The following is a 19,457-nucleotide window of genomic DNA, read 5'->3' as shown; positions in this document are numbered from 1 at the left end:
TAACCTAGTCATTTTTTCCATAGGTAAGTCCTTAATTTGTCCCATTCAGAGGAAGATCTTCAAACAAAGGGCTGGACTGACAGATACAGAGAATATTCAGAACTATAACGAGGAGCTTTGCCATAGGGCCAGTAATTTTTAAACAAGGAGCTTAAATTTCTCATGGGTCAATTCAGGAATAAGCCATGAACAACCCCAAATTACTCCACAGCTGTCAGCACACGGTTCCTTGAAACAGCGAAATGGAGATGAGGTTAATTTGATAGAAGAAAAGCTCTGCAGCTCAGTCCATCTGTACATGAACCTTTTTTACTTCATGAACTATCCCTGAAGGTGAGCTCTTTTCAAATATAATTTTACACCCTGAGGAATGTCCATTCTTCTACCTATATCCCTTTCCTCTAATCCATAGAATCCTTTAGGTTGGAAAAGATGTCTAGAATGGAGTTCAGCTGCAAACCCAGCACTGCCACGTTCACCACTAAGCCATAGGTCCAAGTGCCACATCCACGTAGAGTTTTTAACATTTTCAGGGCTGGTGATTCCACCTCTTAGCCAATCTCAATCTCTCCTGGTGCAACTTGAGGCCATTGCCCCTCATCCTGTCACTTGACCCGGGAGAAGACCTTGACACCAACCTCACTGCACCTTCCAGCTGCACTCTGAAGGGAGTTATCAACCCACAGCTCCTACACTCAGAGTGAAATTGCTGTCAGGGGCAGGAGAAAAATGAGACCTTGGGTTCGCCAGACAATGAAAATCATCCATAAATCTCATCTAGAGAGGAGGAAACAGAGCCTGCTTTGTGGGAAGGGCTGAGAGGAAGCTGCAGAGGTGGCGGGCAGAGCTGGCGATGTCCCATGCACTCTGATGTCACCGTGTGCTCCAGTGTCCCCGTGCTATCCGGTGTCCCCGTGCTCTCCAATGTCCCCTGCTCTCCAGTGTCCCCTGCTCTCCCGATGTCCCCAAGCTCTCCGGTGTCCCCATGCTCTCCCAGTGTCCCCGTGCTCTCCCGATGTCCCTGTGCTCTCCCAGTGTCCCCGTGCTCTCCCAGTGTCCCCGTGCTCTCCAGTGTCCCAAAGCTCTCCAGTGTCCCCGTGCTCTCCCGATGTCCCCGTGCTGTCCGGTGTCCCCGTGCTCTCCGGTGTCCCTGTGCTCTCCAATGTCCCCAAGCTCTCCAGTGTCCCCGTGCTCTCCGGTGTCCCCAAGCTCTCCAGTGTCCCCGTGCTCTCCAATGTCCCCAAGCTCTCCGGTGTCCCCGTTCTCTCCCGATGTCCCCGTGCTCTCCGGTGTCCCTGTGCTCTCCAATGTCCCCAAGCTCTCCAATGTCCCCAAGCTCTCCAGAGTCCCCGTGCTCTCCCGATGTCCCCAAGCTCTCTGGTGTCCCCGTGCTCCCCGGCCGCGCTCGGGGCCCAGGGCGCTGTCCGCGGTGCTGAAACACCGAGCGCTGCTACCACCGGGGTCCGCCACCGACAGGTGGGTTCATCAACCTTCATCAGTCTTCATTAATCTTCACTAATGAACATCATTCGCCTGTGCCCACCGTGACCCAGAGTAGCGTGCCCAGTCTAGTCCAGTTTTAAAACAGCTGTATCCCAACATTTGCCCACAAAGAAACTGCTGAGATGAAGCCAAATCCATCTTTCCCCAGTCACACCTAGAAAGGGATTCCTGGGGCTCATCACCAAAAGTAAAACCGAACCTTGGTGCTTCATCCATACCCCAAACTGACCTAGTGCACCTAAACCTCCCATATTCCCCCAGTCCTGCAGAGGTTTTTAGAGCAAGGAATCATTCACAACATCAGAATGTTCTTTTCAGTGTGAAGTTTATCTGTGTCAGCTTTAACATGTGGCATTTGGTGACATAACACCTCAAGGGCCACAAGAGCATAAGTAACAAATGAAATTGTCTGTTGCATCTTCAACATGAGGAAAACAGAAACTAAAACCAGTCCAGCCTTTCAACTACTGTTCATATTGTAACAGTAGAAGTAGTTATGGAAACAGTCCCAATTTACCAAAGGTCTTAATGAATCTAATTACAAGCATCAAGATTTAACTGAAAACAAGGAATTTTATTAATTGGCTTAGAAACCTAAATTGCTTTCATTCCATGTTGGGATAAATATTCAAAATTTTTCTCTACAGCTAAAACATCTGTTGGACTAAAGATGAGCAAAACCCAAAAATCCAGGATGGAAAGTCGGCTCAAGCAGATACACAAGGAAGCTTCAAAATGTATTTCTGTTCACTCCAGTGAAAGCACCGGGAGGCTGACCAAGCACAAACACTTTGACACTGCAGCAACTGTGGTTTGAGAAAAAAGATTCATTACAACCATTCACGGAAAATTCACATCTGCTTACAACGATAAAAATAGAAAGCCAAGAAACAGCTTGTTCCTAATTCTTTCCCTGTTTGCCAGCCAAACCCTCTGTAGTTTAAATAATTTCTCTGAACTCTGCCTTTAAGCTGGATTTTATATATTCTTATATCACAACTGTTAAGAGCCTGTTTCCAATACGATTTAAATTAACAGCTGAGTGGATCCACAAGCTCCACACGCTGCTGAGGGGCTTCTCTGGCTTGTGGGCTCTGCTGAGCAGAGCTGTAACAAGAACATCATCACACAGTTCCAGCAACTGAGCAGAACAGGATCCCCTTGTCTTTATCCTGTTCCTCGATGTTCCTTGGCACCACTTAAGGGGGCTTTAAACACAAGAAGTAGATCTTGAAAGACAGAAACTCCTTCAGAGAATTGAACCACTGAAATTGGAATCTCTGAAGAAATGAGATAGAGATTCTAGTGAGTTTTTCCTCACCAAAGAAAACAGAGTCCCTGTGTGGTAACAACATGCTAAGGGCTGAGATGAAGACATCTGTTATCTGACAGCTTACACTTGCACCTAATTTCATTAAATTCTCTTACACCAGCCATTTTAGCCTCTCATTACTGCCCCACCTGAACATCTGCCTCTGCAGAAATAAACCTTGCAATGCCATGGAAAAAAAAAAAAAAACAAAACAAAAAAAAAAGGCAATAGCAAAATATCCCAGCATCATAGAGAGCTTGCCAGGATTGTTAAAACGATACAAAAATTCTGTATGAAATGCCATTGAAATTTATTCTTCTTCTCCAAGAATACACCTTTTCGAGAAACAAAGACTCCCCAGGTGTAAAACTATCTCTAGTCATGTATATACACATATATGTAGACCAGAAAGGACTGGAATTGATTATGTCACCTTTGACAGGCCATAGATGTGACACATTTATAAATCTGTAGAGATTTTTTTTCTTTTACTTGAACTTTACAATGAGACTCAGAGTCCCAGAGATGAGGAAAACAGTTTGATTATCGATTCTTAAGATCTCACCGTACCCCAGACAGTCCCACCCACTTGGAATGGTTGAGAATTCTTACAGTAAAAGAAAAGGAGTTGTGTAGTGTTAGACAAGAATTTCTGCCCAGGTTCAGAGGTCAGAGCTGTGGGTGCTGTGAAGAAACAAAGCCCCACTGAATTTCTGTATTTTCAGATATTTTTGTCCTTTCTATCTTTATTTTCATTCATAAGAGTCATTGTAGATCCCCCTCTCTACACCACCTAAATATTTTCCAAACTCTCTTTCACTGATTAGGTTTTCAATACCTCCCAGCTGTGTCCCTAAACACAGATACTTTTTAATTTCTCTAATCAGCCCCTTCCTCCTCCTGTTGGTTCACTTTCCACAATAATTACTCACCACATAATCCGGCAGACAAACCCCAGAATCTATCCTGGGTGTGCTGCCCCACAGCAAGAGAGGAGCTGGGAAGCCAACAATAATAATTGATTTTCCAAAGGCAAGTTATCAAATGGAAGCCAAGCCAGTTATCTTCTGATAAACAGCAGCTCCTCACCCAGGAGTGAGGAGTTTTATGGGACTTTATCTACACCGCTGAAATCACTGCATTTACTTCATCCCAAATTAGTTTTGACTGGGAAAATGAACCCTTTCAAGATAACATTTGTGGTTATAACCACACAGGACCTCACACACGTGAAGAATTTGTGGTTTCTTTAAGTGTCCTCCTGACTTGGGTGCTGCTTGTGCTGCCCAGGCAGCAAAGCTGCATTTGCCAAAAGGGCCTAAAAATGGCCAAAGAACACTGTCAGAAACAAGGATCAACTTTTATTGCTCTTTATAGGCCTTAAGATCTTGAGAATATCTCTAGAACAGGCATAAATAACTTTGTGGCAGAAAAAAACCCCCTATTAATAGTTATTCCTGTGGGGCTTTTTGAATTTGCCTTCTTTGTTTTAGGGGGGTGGGGGAGTGTTTGCTTTTTTTGTTTTTTTGTTTTTTGTTTTCCCTAGAGATGAAATCCTGTGGAATCCAGAGCAAAACCCCACAGCATCAAACTCCAGCCTAAGAACTTCCAGTGAAGATTGCCCTTGGACACTGCACATTTATGTTTATTATACAACAACAGCTTCTGACCAAACTATGCAGGACTCAAAATAGCTGATCCCTGTCCCCTGTAAAATAAATAAATAAATAATTTTAAAAGGCTTTTTATGAACTCTTCTCCCCAGCTCATCTCTTCCTCCCAAAATTCTATTTTTTGCTCTCTGCCTCTGGCTGCACTAAGACATTTCTATACGTCCAAACACTGGATTTCATTTTTCTGAACCCAACAGCTGCTTTGAAACCAGGCAAGGTTGAATTCAATGATCTTGGATATCTTTTCCAACCTTAATGATTCCAGGATTTTCTGAAGGCCCACAGCTCTCAAAAGACAGTCATTGATGACCTGGATCACAGCTTTTTGAAAGTGCATCTCATTAGAACACTAATTAAAGATTCATTATGATAACCAAGCTTGATGCCCGTGATATTTTCATTCAAGCCTCTAAATTAGATAGGAGGAGAAAAAGAAAGAAACAAACATGTTTGACAAACAGCCATGGGTGTAAATAATTCCTAGAAATTGCCATGCAGGCCTTTCAGCCACACTGGAAAATCTGTGGAATAAGAAAACTTGCTGTCATTTGGCACGATGGCATTTTATCCTCATAGAAAAAAGAATAATTATCGATTTATCTACACATGTGACAATGCTCTGAGGGACTGGAGAACACATTTTCCAGTTTGTCAGGGCAGTAAAACCACAGAGCCTAATGTTACAGAAGTGAAGATTTGAAAGTACTTGGTGACATCAGTGCAGTTGGGTGGGAGTGACAGACTCAGGGACAGCAACAGAGCTACACACATTCACAGAGACCAAAGACCCTGAAAATTCATCAACTGCACTCAAGTTGTTTCAAATTTCTGCCTCCAAACTGCTTTTGTCTTTCAGAGGTTACAGCATTTCTTTTATCTTGAGGATGGCAGCTCTGTGGAGGTCATTCTTTAGCTGTTACTTTTTCAATCCACAACAGCCGAGTGACCCTGATTGTTCCATCTCCTTTTGCTCCAGTGGAATGGCTCTGGGCATGTTTTCATGACTCTAAATAGCAAAAAAGCTTAATCTCAGATATAATATTCACATTCAATTCTAAGGAAAAATGTCTTTAAAAAAACATCAAAATCAACAGGACACACATAAGGAATTAGAATTATGAAAATGCCTTTAAACTCCTGCTGTTTTGTCCCATGTGTAAGAGTCCCATGTTGTTTTGCATCAGTTGACTCTGACAAATGGAATAGAGAGCTCAGGAATCCTGATCTTGCAGGGCTATGGACTGGAGCACTGCTGAGCTCCCCCAGTTTGGCTTTAAACTCCTCAATTTGCTGCCTCTGCATTCCACACCACTGTGCACTCCTGTGACAGAAGAGTTCACAGCTGTGCTTCCTTTTCCACAGGAGAATCTCTGCTTTCCACACAATTTCTAAGGAAAATCTATTTCCAAACTGCTTCTATAAATCAGGAAGAAAAAGATACATTGGTGGTCTAAGTATCTAAAATCCTCAGAGTGACTGGGTAATGTATTTCTAGTGTCTCACTGTGTGATAAAGCCAAACTGGGCCATCACTTGCCCTATTAAAATTTAATACTGACTCTGAAGATATAGTACATAGGAATTGAAGAAATTTGTCTGTTTTCAAGGTGAAATTCTAGCCCAAAGTCAAAAACAAAACAAAAAAAATCTGACTAGAGTTCAATGGAATTTCCTCCTTTTAATCTCCACACCTTACAGATATGCGAAGGATTTCTTTCTAGCAATTCCACATGATTCAAAGTCATCCTCTCTGCAGTGGAGAGAAGCCTTTGGAGCATTAGTAGGATTTACAAAGTGAATATACTTTACTCCTTCATTCATGATGGTATAAAAATTTTAAAAGTCCTCACCACAAGCTTTTAAAACTTTTAAAGCCAGAGATACCAGACATCAACCACTGGCTATCAGGTATTCAGGGTGGTCAGTAGGGAATGCCCTCCTCTGAAGTGTTTTAGATGGAACAGGGAGCACTGAACTGCCTGAAGAGAGTTTTATGTGTCAGGAACACCCTCCAAAGAAACAGACTGCCAGTGACCTGGTCATTTATGCAGCAAGAAATAAGAGGAGGGAATGATAACCAAGCCAGGCAGGCTCTCTCCTGAAAGATTGGGCTCATCCAAAACAATAGAAGACCAGCACTGGACCAGCAAAACCAAAATGTGTAACTAACACTAGTATTGGCTTTGATCTCAGATTGTCATGATCTGCTTTGGAATTCTGTTTTCAAATGCAGCTTGTGGTTTATGTCTAAGAGTGAAATAGTTTTAAACTCCTAAAACATAAATTCTATTTGAATCTTAGAAGTTCCTTTATTCAAATGAACCCTGTGCTTGCAAAAAGGCTTTTTCAGCATCTAAGAGGTTCCTAAAGGTAGTTTAAGCATACAAAGAGGGGGGTATAAGTTTCTAGGTAGAACAAACAAGGACAACTTTTATTTTGTTTGCTGGTGCTCTGTTTTAAAAACTTCAGTCTGCAGCCACAGTGAGTCGGTTGATGAGTTGCATAAAGTCAAAATGTTCAGAGAGGAAATAGGTGGAATCAGTTTGTTCAATATCTACTCAGTGTCTCAGATCATTTTACTGTAATAACATCTAATATGTCTGATATTGGGAACATCTAATGTGAGTCCCACTATTTTAGAGGAATTGTAATCTTAAGGGTAGACAGTGCCCATTAATGAACTCATGCAAATCATGATTTTCTGGATAGAAGCAGTCTGTGGTATTACTGTAACTAGCAATAATATTCCTGATATATAATGCATTTAACTCTGAAATGAATCAGGATAATTAATTTGACTTTAAGTATGTATTAGCAAAGGCAAAGGGAAATCTGGCCTCCAATTTGCATCCTGGCTAGGGAGATATAGAAGCTCCAAAGCCAAGGTGAAAGTCCACTGCAATAAACTAAACCACTGGGTCTGGGATTTTTAACTACATGGAAGTCGAGACACGGTGGAATCCAGTTGGAGCCACTCCAGGCTCTCTGCTCCATCACTCGGGCTCTAATCAGAACCAGCCAGGGGAACCTGACTGCACAGCGCTGACTCACGCCCCTGGAACGGGCAAAGCAAAGAAAAAAGGAGCAAATTATTAGTTTAGGAGACCAGCCTTTGCTGGAGGTGATACCTGAACAAACACGGGGCGATTGCAGGGGGTGTCTGTGTGTAAATCCCCCGTTGCTAAGGGAAGGACAGGGCAGGAGTGCAGCACGGAAAGCTCCAGGGCTCAGCACACCTATTCCTTCCCCTCCCTCTCCCCTCCTGCTAATTGTCTGACTATGTGGGGCTGAGGCAAGAGCTTGTCACAGTTTCCCATGCCAGGAGCCAAGCTCAGCAGTAACACATACGAAATATTTGGGATATTGCAGCAAAACTCGCAGGCAAGGGCACAAAAATTCCAAACCTGAAAGAAATATTTGGACACGGAACTCGCAGATCAAACATCAGAAGAGCTTTCTACTAATTATGTGTTTGTTCTTCTCATTAGTCATAATGTCCAGAGGGACCTGGAAAAGTTCAAGAAGTGGCCACAGGAACCCCACGAGGTTTCACCAGTGCTGGAGCTGCCCCTGGGTCAGGACAACCCCTGGGATCAGTCCAGGCTGGGATGAGCAGATGGAGCAGCCCTGGGAGAGGGACCTGGGGGTGCTGTGGGGGAGAGCTGGACCTGCCCCAGCCCTGAACCCCCTGCCCTGGGCTGAGCCCCAGCGTGGGCAGCAGGGGAGGGGGGATTCTGCCCCTGGGCTCAGGTGAGACCCCACCTGCAGAGCTGCCCCAGCCCTGGAACCAGCACTGGAAGGAGCTGGAGCTCAAGGAGAGATCCAGAGGAGGCACCAGGGGGATCAGAGGATGGAGCAGCTCTGCTGGGAGGAAAGGCTGGGACAGCTGGGATTGTTCACCTGGAGAGGAGAAGCTTTGGGGTGACCTCAGGGTGGCCTTGGAGAGCCTGAGGGGCCTGACAAGAAACATGGAGAGAGACAATTTACAGGGATCTGGAGTGCCAGGACAACAGGGAATGGCTTCAAACTGCCAGAGAATAGGTTGAGATTGAATATTGGGAAGGAATTCCTGGCTGTGAGGGTGGGCAGGCCCTGGCATAGGGTGGAATTCCCAGAGCAGCTGTGGCTGCCCCTGGATCCCTGGCAGTGCCCAAGGCCAGGTTGGACACTGGGGCTGGGAGCAGCCTGGGACAGTGGGAGGTGTCCCTGCCATGGCAGTGAGATGAGCTCTGAAGTCCTTTCCAGCCCAAGCCATTCCATGATTTATGATGTTCCCTGCAGTGTGCTCACAGCTGAAGCTGTGCAGGGAGGGCTCCGCAATTCAAATTCTCTTCAGTGCTTCTGCACCTACAGCAGCACCTGCAGCACCCTCATTGCTCAGGTTCCTCTGACAAGTGATCTTCAAAACTGGCTGTCCTGAGCTGCCTATGGGTTGGCATCTGAAAGCAAAGAGATGAACATAAAAATCAAAGCAGTTCCCCAATAGAAATGAAAATTGAACAACTTGGCATGGAATTCATCTGTTCTCTCCACCTCCAGTGATGACTTTTGTAGTAAATGAATCACATCCCAGAAGAATCAGATCCAAACTGAAGTTTGAACTCTACTCTTTTTCCCACAAGTCTCCTTACTGCTGGAAAATTGTATTTCCCCACACACCTACGTGCTGTTCCAGCATGTCCAGTAACTGCAGATTTCCACAGCAGCACATGTTCTTCCTGAGTGTCCTGATGTTCCACTGTGCCCTTGGCAGGGCCTGCAAGGGACACTGCTCACAGATGTGTGGGGCTTCTGTGTTTACCTCCAGTGGACATGGCCAGACAGACTAAACATGCACATAAATACAAGCATATGTTAATTTGGGATTGTACACTCTCAAATCTCTGCCCTTGGCAGGAGGGGAAGTCACTTCGGGAAGCTCCCTCCCCAAAGGAGGGAACCTGGCTGAAAAATCATAAGCCTGGAAAGAAAAATAGATTCTCACCATCTCACCTAATTATAGGAAGCCAGATTCAAAACTTCAGAGAAGGAAGGCAAGTTTCCAAAATTAGGGGGCTTTAAAATGAGGATTTCAGCTGGCAGTGCTGGGAGTATCTCTGGTATTTCTTGTCACTACTGATTGCTGCTCTTCCTGGAGCCGGCTGGGATGGAAACCCTGAGAGCAGGATGGATCCTGTTGCTAGGGCACACACGTGTAGGCACACACTGGGATCCTGCAAAGCCCTCGCTTGTCTGGCAGGCTGGAAAATATGGGACAATGGGGGAATCTTCCTGGATGAGTCACTGCAGGCACTGCTCAGACCCTTCCAGGGCGGTCTGGGTGCTCTTCTGGCTTTTAATGTATTCCAGCAAAGACCGGAGGGCTTGGTGTAATCTTAATGAGATTCTTTTCCTTGGCAGCCTTCCACCTTTGTGAGGTAAAGACTGAGGTTTGCAAGAGCAGCAAGGCAAGAGGGATTAGTAAAGTTATTCTCAGTAACTCCCTAACCTCCTCCATTTCTTCTCCTCTTGGCTCTCAGCATTTCTTTCCCCCACCATTCCTCAAAATGCACTTTAATTACTCCATCATTGCCAAGCAGACCCACAAAATCCCTGTTGACTGATCTTGCACAATAAAACCCAAACACACACATATATAAACACACACACATTCTATAACAACCCCTTCAAACCTAGAGCTTGCAGTGATTTAAGGCTTTCTAAATATAGCACCGGCTGTGGCTGGAAACCCCAGGGGTTTTATATTTTCCAATCTGGGAAACAAAGCTTTCATCGGTCTGAAATGCAGCTCTAATAAAACCAGGGAGTGGCTTTCACTTGACATTCCCACAGTGGCCCAGGTGGTTCTGAGCAGGGAAGGGTCAGCACAGGCACCTCTGGATGGAAGCTTGGGAGATCCACAGCTTTGGTGGGAACCTGGAGAGTTTCTGAGCTTCTGAGGACAGTGGGACATGAAGATGCTGCTCCATCGTGACAGCAGAGACATCCCAATCACCTGCCCTTGGAAGGGAAGACACTTCCTTGGAAAAGGGATTGCACTGGACAAAGGATGAGCAAAATTGCATTGGTGAACCCACCAGAGCCCAGCCTGCCAGTGCTGCAAGAACATATAAAGGCAGACTAATTAATAGCATTTATTCTTGAGAATCATAATGAGCAGGAGCTCTGCTGACCTGGCTTTGTTTAATTTTAATCCCCTGAGCTGCCTTTAGTAGGAGACTCAAGTCTCTGGTACGTTCTGCCCATCCTGTCTAGGTCCTAAACATATTTTCACCAAGACTCTCTCATTCCACATTCTCAAAAATCCTTCCAAAGGTGCAGATTATCACATGGTGCTGTTAACAAGAAAAATAAGAAGTGTAAATGACTGGACTGCTCCTCTTCACCAACTCTTATCAACTTTTGTAAGTGCATCCAACTGATTCATGGATCTGTGCTGGGGAAGAGCTGCTAAGGAACAGAAAGGACCATTAGATTACTGAAGACCCAGAAGCTATTAAATGAAATCATGAGGATGGGCTGTCAAAGAAAAATCAGGCTCTCAGGACAAGAACAGTACACACACACTTCAGCCTTCTGAAAACACCCTGTAACTTAAATTTTCATGGTTTCTCCATCTTGCTTAATCTAAAGGGTCACACAGAACTGATTTTCTACACTGAACTAAAACAGGGGGCACGTGCAGACCTAAAATCCTCCTGTGAAGCAAAGCAAGAGAGACAATAACCCTGTAAGCACTAAAGTCTGAGTAGCACCAATAGAGGACCAGCGGGGCAAATGCAGGAAGAGCAGAGATGCCCTGAACCCTGCTCCTTCAAACAGAGGGTGAAAACAAACCTCAGGCAGCAAAAGGCTCCTGCAGGAGCTTTGAGAGGCCTGACTACAAAAACTGAGTCTAAGCACCACTGCTTGCCCCACAGGTCTCCCACCATGGAGCATACCAGCCAAGCCCTGCAGCTCCTGTGCTGCAGCAGCCTCCCACAGCCAACACATTCCCAGTTCTCATCCTGGCCTCTGCTCAGGCCCAAATGAAAGCAGGATGCATCCCCCTGCTGCTCCTGAATGTTTTGTCTGCCTGCTCCTTAACCTCACTGATGTAAACTCTCTATTTTTCCCCCCTCTTCAATGTTTAATTCTGTTTCGCTCTAAAGACCAGCTCAGATGAGTGTTTGCTTTTACTTTGATTTATTGCCAAGCTGTGTCTGAAAACACAGAGGAGTGATGGAAATGTTTAAAAACATTTTAAAAGTTATTAAAGCTCATTGCTTTTGCATGTTCCAAGGGTTGTTGCCTTCTGTGAAATGAAGTTAACATTGTTTGAACACAGCTTCTCCTCATTCTGCCTCCTGGCCCTGTATACATCTGTGTGCAGGTGTTGTCCTTTGATGAGATGTTGAGATCAGACCCAGTTTGCCTAATGGAAAAAAAAAAAAAAGACAAGCAAACCTCATTTTCCCTCCAAAATGCAAGAACTTTACAGTGCAAAAGGGTCACTGCAGAAAGGTGATAGTTTTTACCAGTTGGGGCTTTTATACAGCAATTCCTGAACTCCAACTGATAAATATTCCTGCACCAGCCCCAGTCTGTGGGACACTCACGCTCAGAATAGTTCTGAAATATTCCACTCCACAGATACCTCTGTGTTGAAATGGCCAGGGCTCAGAAGGAGTTGCACATCTCCACAGAAGGCTGAATTCAATCTCAAAGATCTCTTCCAACCTGATGGATTCTGTGTTTCTGTTTCAAACTTAGGCTTTTAGACAAAAAAATTAAGATGCTGTGATAGAATGATGCCAAATTTCTCATACAAGCAAAGACCAGAGAAAATCTGCTTGGGAAGAGTGAATACACAGAATTTTACAAAGTAAATTCCAATTTCATGTCCCTTTTGTAGGAAGAGCAAAGAAAACTCAAGGGCTGTGGCATCACTCCTCTGACTTCAGGAATTTTTGATTTACAATCAGTGTGGGTCAAGATAGAAAGAGGAAAGAACAAAAAGGTGAAGCTTTAGATGCAATAATAGAGATGCTGTTATGAAGTGAGTGCACATTTCAAAGGTTTAACCTAAAGTTTTACCTAAAAGAGTAAAACTACCCTGTACGATCAACATCACAGCCCCAGGACCAGCCTGAGCCTTTTGTAAACCCTTAGAAAAACAGAAGAAAACCTTGTTGTGTAGCCATTTCTTTGAAACATCATATTTGCATTTAAATAATGCAAACAGAGCAGAAAACACTCCCAAAATCCACACTCCAGTGTGTACAGAGTGCTGCCACTGGGGAGAGGATGAAAGAGCAAACCATCCCAGAGTCGTTTGTCATGTAACACAGTGACACTGCTTAAACACTGCAGGAGTGAAAGTGCACCAAAAAGAAGCTGTTGGACTTGCTTTAGAGAACATGCAGTCCCTAAACAAGGTCCCTCTTCTTCATTTTTCATCCCAAAAGGGAAAAAAAAGGACCAAAATGAAGGCAGGCAGGGGTCCAGGATGAGCAGTCTGAGCAGACAATTGGCTGTGAGTGCACAAGGCTGGTGGGGAATTGTCAGAACGTTGGTTCTTGTTGCACTGAGACCTCATTGATGGGCAGGGACAGATTGAATCTATTCTTCATCACTGTGTAAAAAGACATGAATTCAGAGGGAGGGATTCCCAAAGAGAAGTTTTTACTCTTCTTCAAGAGTTCTGGCTCTTGAAAATTCCTTTCCTGGGAGTTGATGCCAAATGTTGGCTTGTTCCATCCAGGTGGAACTGAAGCTCTGTCTCCCAGAGCTCTTCTTAAAAAAAAAAGTGTCTGGGGCTGAAAGGATGGCAAAGCAGGAGAAAGGGATCCCAGTGCTACTTCTTTAATGCCACCTGACTCAGAGCAAGTTACAGGAGGGAAATGGTGGTGGAAAATTTCTGGAATTGACCCACACAAGAATTTCCATCAGATAACAGCAGAGCCAACTCGGTGCTATCCCCATTCTGCCATCCACAATTGTACCCTGAGGTATTGAAACTGCTTTGAGGCAAATTTGGGTCCATCAATTCTATACAAGCACATAAAATCCAATCTTTCATTTCTTAGGCTCATTATATTTGGAAATATTTCTTGTAGTAGGAATAACTTGAGTCCATCTCACCTCCCAGGCAGTGCAGGGCACAGAGAGCCTCATTTAAAAATAGAATTGCAGCAAGAAAAGAAAGTGAGAGGAATGGAGAGCAAGAATCAAAGAATCACTGGGGCTGGAAAAGACCTTAAAGGTCATCAAGTCCAACCACCATGTTCACCACTGGGGTGAGAACTGTGTCCTCAAGTACCACATCCATGTTTTCTCAATGCTTCCAGGGATGGTAGCTCCACCACTTCCCTGGAAAACCCAGGCCAATGCTTTACAGCCCTTTCTGAAAAGAAAATTTCCCTAAAAAAACCCAAGCAATGTGTTACAAAATAACGCAAATTAATTCTTGCAAGTGTGATCAGCTCACAGCAGCAGGAGAATGGCCCAAAGTTTATGACAACTTGCAGGAGCTCAGTACAAAAAAACACCAAGACCTACCCAGATGACTTGTTAGGGTTCTGTGAGAGGCACTGAGCAGCCTGAGGCAAGAGAAGTGCAAAGTGGATCAAATCCACAAGACCACTTAGCCTCTCCTGTGCCTTTGCAGTGTTATTTCAACACTTTCTCACAATATTTTTATCAGCTAGCCCTCCCTTCAGCTTTAGCAGCATACACTGGGGGTAATAAACACCAATTGTCTTTGGAGAGCAGTGTTTTCCTGGGACAAGCACACTGCTTAATTGGAATATCTTGAATATTCACCTCCTCAGCAAAAGCACCAAGGCCAAAGCACCTCTGCCTTTGTACACTCACAAGTGGGAAGCAAAATCCAGCACTGAAAGACAAATACTTGCATAATGCTTCCATAAAACGTTCACAATTTCAAGTACTTTTGCTAAAACAAAGTTATGACCAAAAAATATGCGGAAGAAAAAAAGAGTCAAAGCAAGAAAAAGCTGTTATGTAAAAGCAATAAGAAGTGGAAAGTAGCAGGGGTACATCGGGACAAGCACTGAGCCACGTCCCTTGAAGCCACTGCATGATAGAGCTTGAACACAGCCCAAGCTCTCTGCTCCCTGTTGTCAGGGCAGCAGCTGTTTAGCAGCCCTGGGTATTTTTCCACAACAATTCAGAGGAGTAGGAACTATCCAATCTCCTTGGAACAAATTCTTCACCTATTCCACTCAGTTTTGCAGAGAAACACAGCACAGATACCTTATTGCCATCCCCGGTCCCTCCCAAGCCTGGACATGCTCCAAATTAAAACCTGTGAACTGAATCCAGCTGGATTCTTCCTTAGATCCTCCCTCTGGACTGAACCTGTTCTCCTAAAGAATTGACTCTGCACCAGGGTCCTTCAAATTCCTGACTGCCAGTACCTTAATTCAAAAGCTGCCAGGTGTTAAAGGGCTTTAATCTGTTACAAGATCTGAGAGTTAAATATTAAGGCAGAAAAAAAGAACATTTAATAAAAGACAACATGATTTCTTAGCAGAGGTGGTGAATGAATTTTAGGACTTCACATCCAAACAAGTGGCAGGATCACTGCCTCAGTGCTCCAGGGGTGAGGGCAGCATCTCTCCCTCGATAAAGAATCCCAGAATGGTTTAGGTTGGAAGGGACCTTAAAGATCACCTCGTTCCAACCCACACCATGGGAAGGGACACCTTCCACTAGACCAGGTTGCTCCAAGTTCCATCCCTTGAACACTTCCAGGGATGGAGCATCCAAAAAGTTTAGAGATGAAATGCCTTCAGAAAAAAAAGTGTTTTAGGAAAAGAGGTGGGAAGATTCCATACAGAAGGAACAGGGAAATGCCCAGCCTGCCACATGCACCATCTCTGAGCTCTTGCAGCATCTCCCTGGAGCTGAAGCCTTCCTGCTGTCTTCTCTTCCTGCTGACTTCCCTCCCAGCTCAGGCATTTGCCTCTGGAAAGTCAAGCCTGGACAAGAGCAGTGCAGAGTCATGAACTGAACAAACATGAGTCTGGCCAAACCAAGGACTAGTCCCTGGTTTGCAGCAGCAATTAATGGTTTTCCTGAGGATTTGGTCAACTTTGGAAGGCCCAACTATGTATGAGTCCACCTCCTCAGGCTTTGCCAACCAAATTATGCTTCTTAATCATTTCTATCCTGCCCATGGGCAGCTCCCAAAGCCGCCCAGTTGTCTGGTGCCATGTCCCTGCCAGCCATGACTAAATGACAACCTTCTCCCTGGCATTTGCATTTCAGCCCCAGTCAGCAATTCCTGCGTCTGCCTCGCTGGCCAGGCTCCCAGCTGGCCAGTCCTGTGCACATCCTGCACGTCAGCTGGGCTCACAGCTCCGTGCCCACACATTTCCATTGTGCCCACAGCTGGAAAGCACATTCCCAGAGAAACCAGGAGGGCAGGAAAGCACCTCAGCCTCCAAGCTGGAGAGCAGCAGTAAAGTTGAATTACAGTAGTAGTTTGTTCATTTCTGCAGAGTTCTTTGGTCTGGCCTCCTAAAAGCTCGTAGTGAGAAAAAAAAAATAAAAAAGGAAAATTTCCTTGAGCCAAATTGTGAAGCTGTATAGATATGGCTGCCTGAATGTGACTTCAGCTAACGCCATGGTGTCGAGCTGCTCTGAGTGCCCAGTGCTCCCAGGCTAACCAAGGATCACTGGCTGTGCCCTCCGAGCACCCAGGGACACAGCACAGCTCTGCTACCTCACAGAGCTGGTGGAACGTGCTTGTCAGCAGCCCCAGACCCCACAAAAGGCACCTCGGACCCAGGTCAGTGTTTCCAGCCTCATGACAAACACCTGTGGCCATCTGCACAGACCCTGTAGGTGCTGCTCACTCTGAACTCAGGGAACAGAAAGGGACACCTGGCCTTGCCTCCTGCAGCTGCGTTAATCCAGGTTTTGTCACATTTACAAGAGGCAAAACTTGTCAATACAAGTCAGGCTGTTCCACGTTCCATCTGCTACAGAACAGGAGGTGCAGCCAGACCATTGTGTTTACAATTGTTGCATGAGCATTTATTAATTAGTTTGCAATTAGTATTCACCTGCCTGATTACTTTTTTCCTTCTCTTTGTCCATTAGGACTTCCAGCTCATACACATGAGCTTTTTATTCACTCCAGAAGGACAATGGATTTTTCTATCTCTTCTCAAAAGGTCACTTATCCTTTTATTTATTGTGCCCTACCTGCTCCAAGAACACACAGAATTCCAGTTTTCTGCTTAGAGACAAAGGCTACCTACCCTCTGTGGCCTGAATATATATTGCACAACAAAGCAAAGCTGCTGAGACAATTTCTAAGTTGCTTGAAACCATCCCAGATCCTCACACCACTCCTGCCTGCATGAGCTGAGGGCAGTTCATGTGTTCCTGTGGGACAAAGTCACCTTGGGCAGGCAGAGCTTCACAAAATTCATGGAATTGCTACAGACTGCTACGTTAGACCTTCCTTATTGATAGATGGAAACACCTCCTTCATAGAATGGAAACACGGGGTATTTAAAACTGGAAAAGACCCATAAGGACCCCAGGCCAAATTCCTGCTCCTCACAAGACTATCTAAACTAAATCACATCAGCAAGAACATCGAGCTCTGACAGGATTAATCTTGCTGACACATGAAATAAATGTTAGATTTGGGGGTAGATTTTAAGAACAATCCTTTTTTTCTTTTATTTTTTTACTGCAGTTGACAAGAGAGATGTTTGCTCAAGAATTGTAGTGTAGCATTTTAAACCCAGAGCACAGCAGGTAGGCAACTGTAGCACAGATGTTGTGATTTCAAGAAAAAATACTCCCAGAATTCAACAAAAACTTTGGGCACAGGTTTCAGGTATGAGTGACTGAACCTCAAGTCCTGCTGCCAGTGAAACCAACTGGAGCTGACTGAACGAACCTGGAGGCAGGATGGGAACAGTAACTGACTCCAATTCAGGAAAAGGATGTACAACCACCCGAAGATTAAGATGGATTTGAACATTCCCCCCATTCAGCACAAATGCAGCTGTTTGAGAAGTCAAATCATGAAAGGAAATACAAAATTCAGCTCTCATCTGAAGCTCCTACTGAGCCTGCTCTTTCCAAGATCTACTTAGAAAAAAATGTCTCTAAGCAACAGAGTAGTGATTCAACCCCAGTTAAAATAAATTGAAGTGTGACTTTCTGCACCCAGTTTACATTGGATTGAGCCCTCACCTGGCTAGCCAAGTGGCCCAAACCTACACTTGCAGAATCCCAGAATCATTGAGGCTGGAATAGACCTCCAGGACCATCAAATCTGACCTCTGCCTGATCCCCCCCCCTGTCCCCAGCCCAGAGCACTGAGTGCCACCTCCAGCCTTCCTTGGACACCTCCAGGGATGGGCACTCCAAACCTCCCTGGGCAGCCCCTGCCAATGTTTAATCACCCTTTCCATGAGGAAATTCCTGCTGGTGTCCCCCCTGAGCGTCCCCTGACACAACCTGAGGCCATTTCTTTCTCTCCCACAGCTGGTGGCCTGAGAGAAGAGCCTGACCTCCATCTTGAAAACCTCCCTCTCTTTTAAGGAGCAAATTGTGAACTCCCACATGTATTAAGCTAAATCAGAGCTATTGAATAGATTTCTGAAAGAACGGGGCTGAAGAAGAGCTCTATATTTAGAAAACTCCTGCAGTGTAGATAAATATTTTTTCCAAAATGAGAGGGTGACTGGGCAGCCAGGAAGAACTTTGACAGAGATCTTTTGTGGAAGGGCAGTCATTTATCTCTATTTTCTCTCCAGAGCTCCAGGAGGAGCAACAAACCCTAGAACTTAAAACTGGCCATAAATAAATACACTTAGAATCATTCTACTCCTAAGGCAGCCCAGAAGGACCACACCATGCACTCAGGATCTGAAACTTGCCCAAAGCAAGCTCAGAAATCCACACAAAAGACGTCCAAACATGCAACAGCTCAGGCACTTGAAATTGCTTATTCTAACCTGTTGCCTCTGTGGTAACTTTAAACTACCCAACAGATTGATTTCAAAACTTTCTGGAGGGGCTCTCTTCCTCCTATCTCTTTTAGCTTTTTTTTTTTTTTTTATTTTCCCTTGGATAACAGCCGAGGTCTCAAGGACAGCAGTAATGAAACATTAACTCAAGTGAAAACAAATTTGCCCTGAACAAAGGCACCCTCACAAACTGCCTTCCCCAGTGGGAAGGAGCCAAGGTTTCCTATTTCCTTAGTGACTTCCATCTTATGAAGCTCTCACAACAAAACAAGGTTTCTTTCAACAGTACTCAACTACTTCCACCAGCTCTGGCCACCAGCCTTGCCTGACAGCTCACCCACTGCCCCACCTCTGGTCCACACTGATTTTCCTCATGTCTGCTTTTGTTTTTCTCCAGTTTTAATGTCATGCAAGTCCCAGGTTTAGTCTTATTTCAGGATTTATGCGTTCACGTCCAGCTGCTCACTGGTCAGCAAACTCCACAATCAGCAATATCACAGAGCCATGGTCTCTCAGAATCCCAAAAAGTCCTGAGCCAGAAGGGACCCACAGGATCACCCAGTGCAGCCCCAGTCCCTGCCCAGACCCCCCAACAATCCCCCCTGTCCATCCCTGGCAGCGCTGTCCAAACGCTCCTGGAGCTCTGGCAGCCTCGGGGCTGGGACCATTCCCTGGGGAGCCTGGGCAGTGCCCAGCACCCTCTGGTCTGCATCACAAAACTGGGCTTTCAGAGATGGCCAGCACCTACAGCTCCTCTTGTAGTTGAGAAAAGTTGAAGACGAAAGGGAAACAATAACTCTAGGTTTGTAAACACATAATTAGTGATGGATTTAAGCTATGAAACAACGGAGATTTAAATTAAGGAACAGTTCAGAAAGTACAATTTAAAAGCCTACTGTTATTCCCTGAGGGCCAATATCACTCAGTGGATTATGTTTCTAGGACTTACATGCATGACAAAATATCA

This window comes from Cinclus cinclus, chromosome 19 (assembly GCF_963662255.1).
Source record: "Cinclus cinclus chromosome 19, bCinCin1.1, whole genome shotgun sequence".
In the NCBI taxonomy this organism is placed as follows: Eukaryota; Metazoa; Chordata; class Aves; order Passeriformes; family Cinclidae; genus Cinclus; species Cinclus cinclus.
Note: the sequence above shows the minus strand (reverse complement) of the source record.